This window comes from Drosophila elegans, unplaced genomic scaffold (genome assembly GCF_018152505.1).
Source record: "Drosophila elegans isolate 14027-0461.03 unplaced genomic scaffold, ASM1815250v1 contig_208, whole genome shotgun sequence".
NCBI lineage: Eukaryota > Metazoa > Arthropoda > Insecta > Diptera > Drosophilidae > Drosophila > Drosophila elegans.
The window spans coordinates 26,853,345-26,865,653 of NW_024545578.1; the positions used below are offsets into that span (position 1 = coordinate 26,853,345).

General features: G+C 37.9%; 1 protein-coding gene across 6 annotated transcripts in view; it reads left to right on the top strand.

Annotated features, from left to right (window-relative positions):
- LOC108150545 (acetylcholine receptor subunit alpha-like) overlaps positions 1 to 12,309 on the top strand; it is a 688,503-nt gene that overhangs the window by 97,002 nt on the left and 579,192 nt on the right. The window lies entirely within an intron of this gene.

Sequence of the window (12,309 nt, forward strand, 5' to 3'; positions counted from 1 at the left end):
AGCTAATTCTTTTATAATGCTACTATACATTTTCTTTACAGGCTTTTCATCCTGAATTGAGCTTGATCGAACTTAGCCGTTGCTCTAAAAATTCAATGACGTCCGATAACGCTTGAATCTCTTTAGTTTTTTTAACATGGCTCTCATATAGTTGAAGAGCTTCTTTGTTAAACTTCCTAATTATTATGTGTGCAAACATAATATCCACTTCATCAGAAAGTTGTGCCTTCAATTTTATCATATGTAAATTAAGTCTTCCGATCCGTGGACGTGATGACTTCCTTCCTTCGATGAGGTGTTGATGTGTTCAATAATTGGTTATTGGAACACTGATGATTACGTTGCGGGAAACCTTCCCAGTTGCCCGTCTTGGACGTGGTCAACTTTGAATGATAACACAATTTTAATGTTTGTATTTTTGTTTCACGGCAATGCCGGAGCTTTAATCATTTATCGACTTATTGAGTTGCGATCTAGATTTAGACTGAAGGCTACAGAAATATTCAAACTTAAGTCAGCCCTACGAAGTCAATGCATCACGCCATTCGCTCGAGTCGGCGTGCCGACTCAGCATTCTTGCGCAAGCAACACGGTGTCCATTTACAGTGGCTGCGCGCAGAACTCTTGGTAGCGAGTCAGCATTGCTTACAATAATATAACTTTGTTGCTGAGGGCAAACAGAATGCTTAAGTATTTGTTGCAACCAAATTATTTATGATTATGTATGAATAGCAATATATGACATAAAAGAGTATATCTTATGTGCTTAGTTCTTAACTTGTATTGACTCGTTAATCGTGTCAATAAATATTTTTAGTTGCCTAACTGAATCAACATTTACGATTTGAAGATCCAGAAGGCGGTTTAATTGATCGGAAAAAATTTTCCTTTTATTTTCGTACCGCTTGGTTAATAACTCCCAAGCGGCCTCATAATTCTCCCCAGATCCCAACAATAAGTGAGAAACCACATTTCTGGCTTCTCCCTTAAGTGAGATCTTAAGGTAACTGAACTTAAAAGAAGGACTTAGATCCTCTCTTAAATGAATGAGTTCATTAAACAACTCATAAAACAGGTCCCAGTCTTTGGAATCTCCATAGAACGTGGGTACCTGAATTTTAGGTAACGTTGGCAAATCATCAATTTTATGATTTCCAACGTTAACCTTTCCGGGCACAATTTGTTCGATTTTTTTTTTCATTGTGTTGTTTATTGACGAGATGTCGAACTCTAACTCGTTCAACTCCTCGTCATAACCCCTATCAGTGACATCTACTTGGTCGACTTGTTTTAGACCTACTATTTTTGTCCAATAAAATTCTAATTTCTGGACTCTAATCTCAAAAGTTGAAACATTATCTAGCTTAATGTCTTCAAAAGTTTCCTTTAAGTATTCTCGTACCTGTACTATTGCCCTATCTAATTTATTGACAACTTTAGAACTACTGGCCTCTAAGTCAACTTCGTCAGCTTTGATTAAAGCCCTATTTATCCTATCTTTTATATTTGAGAAATCTATCATCATTTTCTCATAATGGTTCTTCTTGAAGTAGTCATGATCGACTACTCCAATTTGAACCAAAACCGAATGATTTTGAACACATTCGGACCTTAATTCCTCATACTGTTTCAAATATTCGAATGATAGACTAGGTAGCTCTCTAAGGGTATGAATTAGTTTTGTAATTTCTACTTGCCTTTTTAAGGCAATAGTTTCAGCGGACAACATGGTTTTGGCTTTAGTTTTGTATATGTATATATATACAAATAAATTGCTGTTCGTTAGTTTTGCTAAAACTTGAGAGCGTCTGAACGGATTTATCTTTTCTTAATATTAAAATGCTCGTAACTTATAAAAATAAATTTTAAGATTAACTTAGCTGGTGTCTTTGTTGTCGGTTAATACTTTTCATGCAAACATCTCGTTGGTGTTTAAGCTCTTCGATATCCTTAGTTGCCATTGCGTTCATTCGTATTTATTTGGTTGGTATCGAAGAGGTGTTAAATATTTATTTTTATTAAATTATTTATTTGTTAAATAATATAATAAAAAATCAACGATCGCACATGGTGTAAGGGAGATAAGTGCCGAGAGAATTACAGCGAAAAATATCTAAATAGGTTTTTTATATTTTTTATATAAACCCTGCGACAGTATATGCCGCACGCACGCACTGTAGGGGAGCTAACGCACAAGTTCAAGCGTACCGAAAAAACGAACAAACGTTTAGGCAGACCGAAAATTGCACCGCTGCAGCGATCGAGAACGAAATCGACAAAAGATAACTCGAAATAGCGGCAGCGGAGTCGGTGTGCGTGTGTATATGTACGCGGCTAGCGGCTCTTTCTATGCAAATGCTAACGGAGAATGATACACTGACCGATAACTAAGGGCAACGAATATATAAGCCTGATGCCGAAAGGCGCGCAAAAATTATCAAAATTGTAAAAAGCGCGGGAAAATGTTCAGACAAACTGCGACGAAATCTTTTGCCGCTTATTTTGAGAACTACACTTTTCACAAGATGCACTTTTTTCCAGCTGTTTTATTTATACCCTAAATTGGTGCTCACTACGACGAAAGTTGGGGGAATTAAGTTCGCACTAATTGGGTCGACGACGAGTATTTTATTTGCTTGTTTATGGGCCAAAGCGATTCACATATAATTCGAAATATATTATGTTTATTGCAGAATTTTGGTTGTTAGTACATGCAAATTTTTATTTCTTGGTTAGAATGCTCACGAATACAAAAAGTTGAAAGATGGGCCAAAACACAATTGACAAAACGCCACAGATTAACTTTCAATTTTTGGCACTCTATACCTGGATGGCCGACTTGATAATTGCAACTTCCTTTTTAACTTCCATTTGGCGGCAGCAGCAAATTAAGCAATTAAATTTGCCATAACCTCAGGTGCAACTTCAAGGAACGGCAGAAAATTTCCAGCGACAAAATATTGTTGAATGAAATTTATTTGCCGAACCGACACGAATAAATTCGTTTTTGTTGGTAATGTTTATAGTTTTTCACCGAAAAAAAATTAAAACTCGCGAACTCTACTGCTAATCACGTCGGGGTCACCATGAAAATTTAATACTGTTTTGTATTAACGACGCGAAAACTTGTGACTGCGTTCGACGATGTTAAATTGCGAATTGGTGAAAACTAATTCGAAAACACGACGAAAAGGAGTGGCTACGATGACGTTCGATTGATCGCTGACTATTATATTTTAATAATTTCTCTTAGAACATAACTTATGCTACGGTGGCGAGAGACGGGGCGAATTCGCTCCTGCTCTCGCCCTACAACTAGTGATTTAAATACCAGCGCCAAGTGCGCAAACAATCATTTAAAGATGATGTGTTACCTTACCGCATAAATCATAGGAATTCCTTTCCCAAACTACTAAGGATACTTGCATATGGTTTGCGGGTGAAAGAAAGGCCAGGAGTCAAGGAGCCAGGAGTCAAGGAGTCTAACATACAGTTAGAACAGATGGAACGAGCTAAAATAAAATTATTCGAATTATCCAGGAAATGACATCACAGTTTGTGTTACTTATAAGGAGTTAGAAACTGATATAGTCGAGATTGAAGCAATATTGAAGTCTCGACCTTTAGTTCCAACGTCGACTGATCCAAGCGACTTAACAGCGAACATGGTCAGCAACCACAGACGTTGGGGTAACGATGGCAATCAATGATTAACTGACTACCTTCAACAACAGCAGAAGAAACAAAAATGAAGACGATCGTCAGCGAACACTAAGGAAGGAAGGTGGGTTCTAATAAAAGAAGACAACACACCAGTACTATAGTGGCCAACGGGGCGAATAGTCAAGGTATTCCACGGAAAAAACAACTTTGTCAGAAAAGTGGAGGACACAACAGCTAAAGAAGTCGTCAAACGGGATATTCAGCCCTAGCTCCATTATTCGCAGAAAAAGAACCGATGTGTAAGCATCCACTTTAAGAGAATTCTGAGGACAAGATTGCTAAGGAGATCACACAAAAAAGAAAAAAACTTCAGGGCTATTGTTTATAACATTTTAAAGAAAAAATTATACGAAAACATTTCAATTGGAATTGCTAAAATTGGTCATGTATGTAAACAATTTCCACAACAAGAAGCATGTACAAGTATGTACCATCACTTCAATTAAAATTGATTGATCCGACACAGAAAGTAGCAAGAGCTTATTTAATAAACTCCGATGGTATATACCACTATTAACAACTGAAATAATAAATGTATTAACAGATATTCGCTAATGCCGATTATTCCAATGCTGATATCACTACGGCAACTAGCGGATGAATTGGCATAGACGAGGTGTGTTCAAAAAGTAAGGTGACTTTTTAAATTTCGCGGGCAACATATTTTCGATTATCGACTTTTTTGTCTTATTATGTTGGTACACTCTTCACTAACATCTGTACCAAGTTTCAAGTGAATCCCCTTTTTTGTATGGTTGTGAGAGACGTGAAGGTTACAAGTTGTTTTGCGTGTTCTTGGCTCACCTGGGCTCTTCCATTGGGAGGATTGGGCTTTGGTTTCGATATCACAACCATGTACCCATGATTCGTCACCAAGTATGACCCTTTTGAGTAAGTTTGGTTCGTAAGTGACGTCATTCAACATTCTTTTGGTCAAAATTCTGCAATTTCGGAACAAACTTCGCTGACACACGTCTCATGACCAAAACGTTTAAAAAAATTTCATGGCACGAGCCAAGCGATATACCGACATCTTCAGCAACTTTTCCAATAGTGATTCGACGATTTTCCAACACAATTTTCTTCACTGCTTAAACGTTATCATCAGTTGTTGACGTGCTTGGGCGTACAGCGCAAAGTTCGTCATTGGCAACTTCCCGGCCATCTTGGAATAATTTGTACCATTTGTAAACATTTTTTTTACTCAGAACATTTTCACCGTATGCCACTGTTAACATTTCAAGTGTTTCGGAACACTTAACTTTATTTTGTACGCAAAATTTGATGCAAATTCTTTGATCAATATTTTTCGATTGCAAAAAATCGCCGAACACTTAAAACAACTTGTAACCTTCACGCCTCTCATAACCAAACAAAATAGGGGATTCACTTGAAACTTGGTACAGATGTTAGGGAAGAGTGTACCAACCTAACAAAACAAAAAAATCTATAATCGAAAATATGCTGCCCGCGAAATTAGAAAAGTCACCTTGCTACTTGAACACACCTCGTATACATAATCACTTAAAACCAGGACAGATGCTTCATGGTTCGCCAGATAACATTCTTATGGCACACCAGCTGATAAAGGGTGATGAAGCGATTTACGTCATTTTTTAAAGTAAATTTTCCCTTAATATCACAAGTTCTGCATATCGACAAATTGACTCAAATTCCATTTTTGAGTAAAGATGAAATCCGTTCGATTGAAATAAAATCACCTGACCTTGCAATCAACAGTCATCGTGATGAATTTGGTAGAAGTGTCTAAATCAGATTTAAAGTTCTGTCAAGAGAGAGCAAAACCGGATTTTATTTGTTGCAAGAAGCAAGCAAGTGTTTCATCAGAAATTAGCTGTGAGTTAAAATTATTTCATAATAAAACGGATGTAACGAGCAAAAGAATAAGTTTGGAATGTATGCCAAGAATCTATGGATATTTGCAACAAACGGATCTCTTTTGCTTTCTGCTTTTTGCTGAGATGGAACACCTAACATAGAACTACAAGGAGCCGGATATTTAATTGCAAGTCCTGGATGCAAAATTCGATTTCAATAACAACACGAGATTCAACAGATACTACACTTCTGGCATCATATGCTCAGTATCGCAAGTTCTTTTTGGCAAACTCCCATTACCCCACTAAAAATGTGAAAAATGCTTACGGAACGTTACTACAAACATGAATCGGTCGCTATGCTAAACTTAAAGGAATATTAAGCTCACTATCAAAGAGGAAAACAAACGCACCCAAATTAGACAAAACGACTGAAATCACTGTGCCAAACGAAGCGCTGACCAAAAAAAGATTCTTGTTTCTAAGTTACCCAACCTATACCGATCAATCACCTAACAAACCAAATTGTCGTAAAAAAAAAAAATTCTATGTCCCGTCTATAAAAAGGGGTAACATAAATGAGATAAAAATACAAGTAAATGACGAACAAGATACTGCACCGTAGAATCACCGTTGAGGAACCCCACAAACGCAATGGACCCGTTCAATTGCCAGGAATATGGACATACGAAAACCTTTTGCACTCTGCGAAGTCTGCGTTGCCTGTGGGGATGCACATACAGCTAGCAACTGTGGGGAAAACCACACCGCAAACTGTCTATAAAGATTTAAAAAATCACCTAAGTCAACAAATAACTGCAGCTCGAAACCGTAAATACCATCAACCACGACCCCGTTAAGTTACACTTCATCAAACCACTGTAGGAATAATGCAGCAACAGACATCGAAGGCCTTGCGCATCAGACTCACCTAACGAACAAAAACAGTTTCCACTTTAATGGCTATACATTTGTTAGGGATGCCAACAAAATAAAATAACTTTCTACATTGAGTTCTGAATTAAATCCTATTTTTCCAAATACCGTTTCCAAGATTCTTATTCTAGTCTCATCTATGGCCTAAGTGGAGACTGCATCTGTTTGCCTGAGCGGGAGAGTTATCTTTTGCAATTTTTCTTTAGGTTTAAAGGAGTTGGTTCTTTATTTTTTGTTTGACTTTTAATAACTTTTTCGATGCTTCAGCCTCTGATTTGTTGGCGGAGCGGATTTCTTGATATTATTTTGTTTGCATTTATTTAAAACCGAAATAAGCAATGGCTTTGTCAATACGGTCTTCTCTTCCAACTCTTCGCGGTATACATCTTTTAAATACTTCACTTCTATTTGGTTTTGAAAAAGTGAAGCATTTTCAATGTGCATATTTAGAATCTCTCTCTCTCGACACTCAAGCTCAACCGGATTCACAGATAATTTAGCTTCATTTAAGTAGCGATACGTTCGGCCAATACTTTTCATGTAAACATCTTGTTGGTGTTTAAGCTCTTCGATAACCTTGGTTGCCATTTGTATTTATTTTGTTGGTATCGAAGAGGTGTTAAATATGTATTTTTATTAATATGATTTATTTGTTGAATACGCTGTGTAGGGGAGCTAAGTGCCGAGAGAAGTACAGCAAAAAATATGGAAATAGGGTTTTTATATTTTTTATATAAGCCCTGCGACAGTATATGCCGCACGCTCGCACTGTAGGGGAGCTAAAAAAAAATCGAACAAACGCTTAAGCAGGCCAAAAATTGCACTGCGGCAGTGATCTAGAACGAAATCGACCAAAGATAACTCGAAATAGCGGCAGCGGTATCGGTGTGCGTGAGTATGTGTACGCGGCTAGCAGATCTTCCTAGGCAAATGCTAACGGAGAATGATACACTGACCGATAACTCAGGGCAACGAATATATAAGCCTGATGCCGAAAGGCGCGCAAAAATTATCAAAATTGTAAAAAGCGCGGGAAAATGTTCAAACAAACTGCGACGAAATCTTTTGCCGCTTATTTTGAGAACTACACTTTTCACAAGTTGCACTTTTTTCCAGCTGTTTTATTTATACCCTAAATTGGTGCTCACTTCGACGAAAGTTGGGGGAATTAAGTTCCCACTATTTGGGTCGACGACGAGTATTTTATTTGCGTGTTCATTGGCCAAAGCGATTCACATATAATTCGAAATATATTATGTTTATTGCAGAATTTTGATTGTTAGTACATGCAAATTTTTATTTCTTGGTTAGAATGCTCACTATCTACCGATTTTTACACGAACGCAAAAAGTTGAAGGATGGTCCAAAGCACAATAAACAAAACGCCTGAACTTTCTAGACTTAGCACTCTATACCTGGTTGGCCGACGCGAAACTTGTGTAACTGCAGTAGAATTCGAGATAATTTATTTGCAATAACTTGTGCGAAAATGTGACGACGAAAAGGAGTGGTTTCGATGAAGTTCAAATGATCACTAAATTTTATATTCCAATAATTTCTCTTAGAACCTAACTTAAAATATTATTGCTCAATTGCGAAATTTATTTTTATTTTTTAAAAAATACATATTTTTTTAGCTTTAAATTGCATTTAAACAAGAAAGAAAGCAAACTTCGGCAAGCCGAAGTTCATATACCCTTGCAGCTATTGCAAAAACTAAATATTCTTAAAAACATTAAATTATGATTTACTTGCGTATATGTTTAAAATAATTGAAACTTTGATGATTTGTAGCTCAATTATTATATAGTTATTTATATATTTTAATTATTTCTATGGGAACTATATGATATAATCGTCCGATTTTGATGAAATTTAAACCGTAATTCTAAAATATTTTACCATTATTATATGTTGAAGAACTAAAAAAAATTAAACAAGAAAGGAAGCAAACGTCTGCAAGCGGAAGTTTATATAACCTTGTAGCTATTCCAACAATTAAGTATATTTTTAAACAACAAAATTCCGATTTTTATGCTTCTATGTCTTACAAGCAGCTATAAGATATCGTCCGATTTTTATAAAATATGAACGTTGTTCTGAAACAATTAATAGCGAAGTAATAATTTTTTCATATTTCCGATTGTTCTAATTGGAGCTGTATGATGTAGTCGTCCGAACCGGGTCGTTTTAACTACAACTAATAGCCTTAAAACTTATAGGCTGATTTGCGTAAAAACGAGTGGACAAACCGACGCACATGGCTAGATCGACTTTCCTAGTGATGCTGACAGGTTCGGTAATGTGTCCTGCTCCCAAAAGAACATTCAACTTGTCACAACTTCGTTGTTTTTAAGATATTTGCTTACATCTTGCTCACTTTTTTATCTAGTAGTTTTACATTAATTTTTTAAAAATAAAACTTATTTTACAAATATTTAGTGAACATTTTCTTCCTTTAGCCTGAAACCAATTTTTTTATAAAATTTTTCTCTTTAAATTGATGGTACATTCTTTTAGGAGTGAATACTTGCAGCGTTAACTGATCTAAGCTATAAAAAGTTGCAGTTTTTGTTGCTTAATAACTTTCCAAAAGATTCATGCATAAAAATTTGTTGTGTACTAAAAGTTGAGGAGTCTCAAGGGCTACAAAAGTTAAACATAAATCGGCTCTAACAATTTTTATTTATTTGCAAAAAGTTAAAAAAAAAAGAAAAATATGTAATAATTTTGTAACTATTTTATTTAGGGCAACAATATTTTGGCATTGTAAATAGCATTTGACAATATTGATGACATATATCACATAGTCGTGCGCAGTTTAGCTATTTTAAGCGACTTCCCGCTAAATAAGCTAGTTTTTCAAAAACGACCTGCCCAACACAAACATAATTATTCCTGAATTCTACAAGTCCTTAACATTATTTCAAACTGACAAACAGACACGAAAAAATATTCATTTGGGGATATCCAAAAAAAGTATTTTTTAATAAATTTTGAACGGAGCGTCGGATCCAAGCAGATTTGGTGTCGACAAGAATTTTCACCAAAATTTAAACATTGCTTATTATTATTATTAGTATAGGGGTGTTTAGTTTACCGCGACCTGTAAGATCTATTGTACCCCCAATCAGAGCCTACAGCTCACTTCCTCGAATAAAGTCCAGGAGTTTTAGTGGGTTTATTCTTCCTAGGAACTCAGGTGTAAGAGTTCTGGTTCCTAAGATTTTACATCTTATACTTGCTAGTGCCGGACATTCTGCGATGATGTGTTTAGATGTTTCGTCCTCTATGTCGCAGAATCTGCAAGTTCTACTTCTGGTTATTCCCATCTTACTTAGGTGACTTTTCAGTCTACAGTGCCCGGTTCGTAATCCGGTAACGACCCTAAGTGAATTTTTCCCTAGTTGAACCTCTTCTTGTTGTCGTTATTTATTTGAGTTTTGGCTTTCCTTAGTCCTGGGGTATTCCTCCAGTGTTCTTGCCTCATTGCGCCTTCCTCTTTCCTAAGGTATTCCTTTATAGTGTGCCTCCCTATGCCACAGTAGGGCTCTGGTCCTATCACGGGCTGTTCGGCTCCTAGTTTTGCCATTTTATCGGCAAGTTCATTTCCGGATATATCCTTATGTCCCGGAATCCATCTGAGGGCCAGCTTGTTTCGGCTGCCCAATATATTTAGCTTACTCTTTACCTCTAGCTTCGAGGTGATTTTGTTACTATGTAAAGCAGTAATTGCTGCTCGGCTGTCCGAAATGATCGATATGTCCTTTTCCTTGTATCCACGCTGAATATTGAGCTATGCACAACGTTCAATGGCACATACCTCAGCCTGGAATATGCTGGTATATTGGCCAAGGGATTCGTGGTATTTTATGCGAGGCCCTACCACTCCAAGGCCCGTGCCTTGTTGTGTCAGGGATCCATCTGTGTACCATGCTGTGGTGTGTTTAGCCATAGGGTGCACTTCAGACAATGTGGTCCAATCTTTCTTATTGCCTAGGTGTACTGTGAAGTTCTGCTCGAAGATTAATTCGGCTGTCATTTCATCCCTAGGGTGGAGTATTAGGGGCACCTCACCTAACAGATTAGTCGCATCCCTGTTATTTAGAATGCAACCACTACCTGCGCCCTCAGTGCTTATTAACAGGAGTGTAGCTTTGCGTTGAATTTCAATTACACAGGTGGTGTTAGCTCCATCAGAATTTCTAAGGTAGTTGTAGGACAGGTCCTCATTGCCCCTGTCATGCATACGCAGGCAAGTCTTTGCAACTTTCCTAGCTGGTTTTGCATGCTGGTGAGCCTAGCTCGTTTAGCCCATGCAAGTGTTCCGTAAGTGAGGATTGGTCTCACAATCATTAAGTATAGCCATCGTATTATCTGAGGCCTTGTTTCCCAGGACTTCCCAGCAATTTTCCGACAGGTATAGAGTGCTCTGTAACACTTTTTCAATGTCTTTTGGACATGGTAAGCGAAGTTCAGCTTACTATTTAAGGTGATTCCTAGATATTTGACCTCTCGGCTAGTTTCTATAGGAGTTCCTAGCAGTGAGATATGTCTCATTCTCTGTAGTTTGTACTTCCTTGTGACGGGAACGATGACTGTCTTAGCAGGATTTAAGTTGAGTCCAACCTCCCTGCACCAATCTAGCGTTGTCTTTAGTCCGAGTTGGACGATGTCGCAGAGTGTCGCTTCAAATTTGCCCCTGGTGATTATCACGATGTCATCAGCGTATCCCTGACATTGGATTCCTTTTTCAGTAAGTTTGCTGAGAAGCTCATCCACTAGCAGACTCCATAGCAAATGGTAGAGTAATCTTCCTTGCGGGCAGCCTCTGCTGGTTGCAATTGTCACGCTATCCGAACCCAGTGTACATGTTGCTTGCCTGGATTCAAGTAGGTTGCCAATCCATTTGCTCGTAGTAACATCTATGTTCCTTCTGGATAGGGCAGCCCGAACCGCATCATGTGATGTGTTGTCGAAGGCTCCCTCTATTTCTAGATAGGCACAGATAACAATTTCTTTGCTGTTAATGCCCCTTCTAGGGTGCGACATAGTTGATAAAGTACAGGGTCTGTTGAACGGCCTGCTCTGTATGCATGCTGTGCAGCGGACAGTCTCTGAGAGCTGTTCTTCTGATATTGTAGTCTACCAGTTTTTCCAACGTTTTAAGACAAACCGAAGTTAAGTTGATAGGTCTAAAGGACTTTGGGCTGGTGATATCTTTCTTCCCGATCTTGGGGATGAAGACCACCCTAGCGCTGCACGATACACTCGGGATGTATCCAAGGGTTAGGCTGCTCACCATTAGTCTTCTTAGGCGGGTTAGGAGTAGTTCCTGCCCCTGCTGTAAGAGAGCTGGAGAGATCATATCTAATCCCGGTGATTTAAATGGTTGGAAGGTTCTAATAGTCCATTTGAGTTTCTCGGGCGTATCTATAGACTCGGCTGCTGCCTAGTCACTACCTACTGTCCTAGGGGTTCTATGTTGATCACGCATTATGTTTCCCGTAGTGGGAGTACTCCTCGGGAAATGCGTGTCAAATAGCAATTATAATTTCTCCCGATCCGTGGAGGTGAAGGTGTTATTCCCTTTCCTCAGGACTAAATTACTATCTGTTGCACGTTTAGCCATTTCTTTGTGCAGTCTCGCGCCCTCGTTGACGTTACTTATTGCCTCGCAGAAGTTCCTATAGTTTTTCCGTTTGGCCTTCCTGATCTCTTTGTTGTAAATAGCATTTGACAATATTGATAACATATATCACATAGTCGTGCGCAGTTTGGCTATTTTTTCAAACTGACAAACAGACACGAA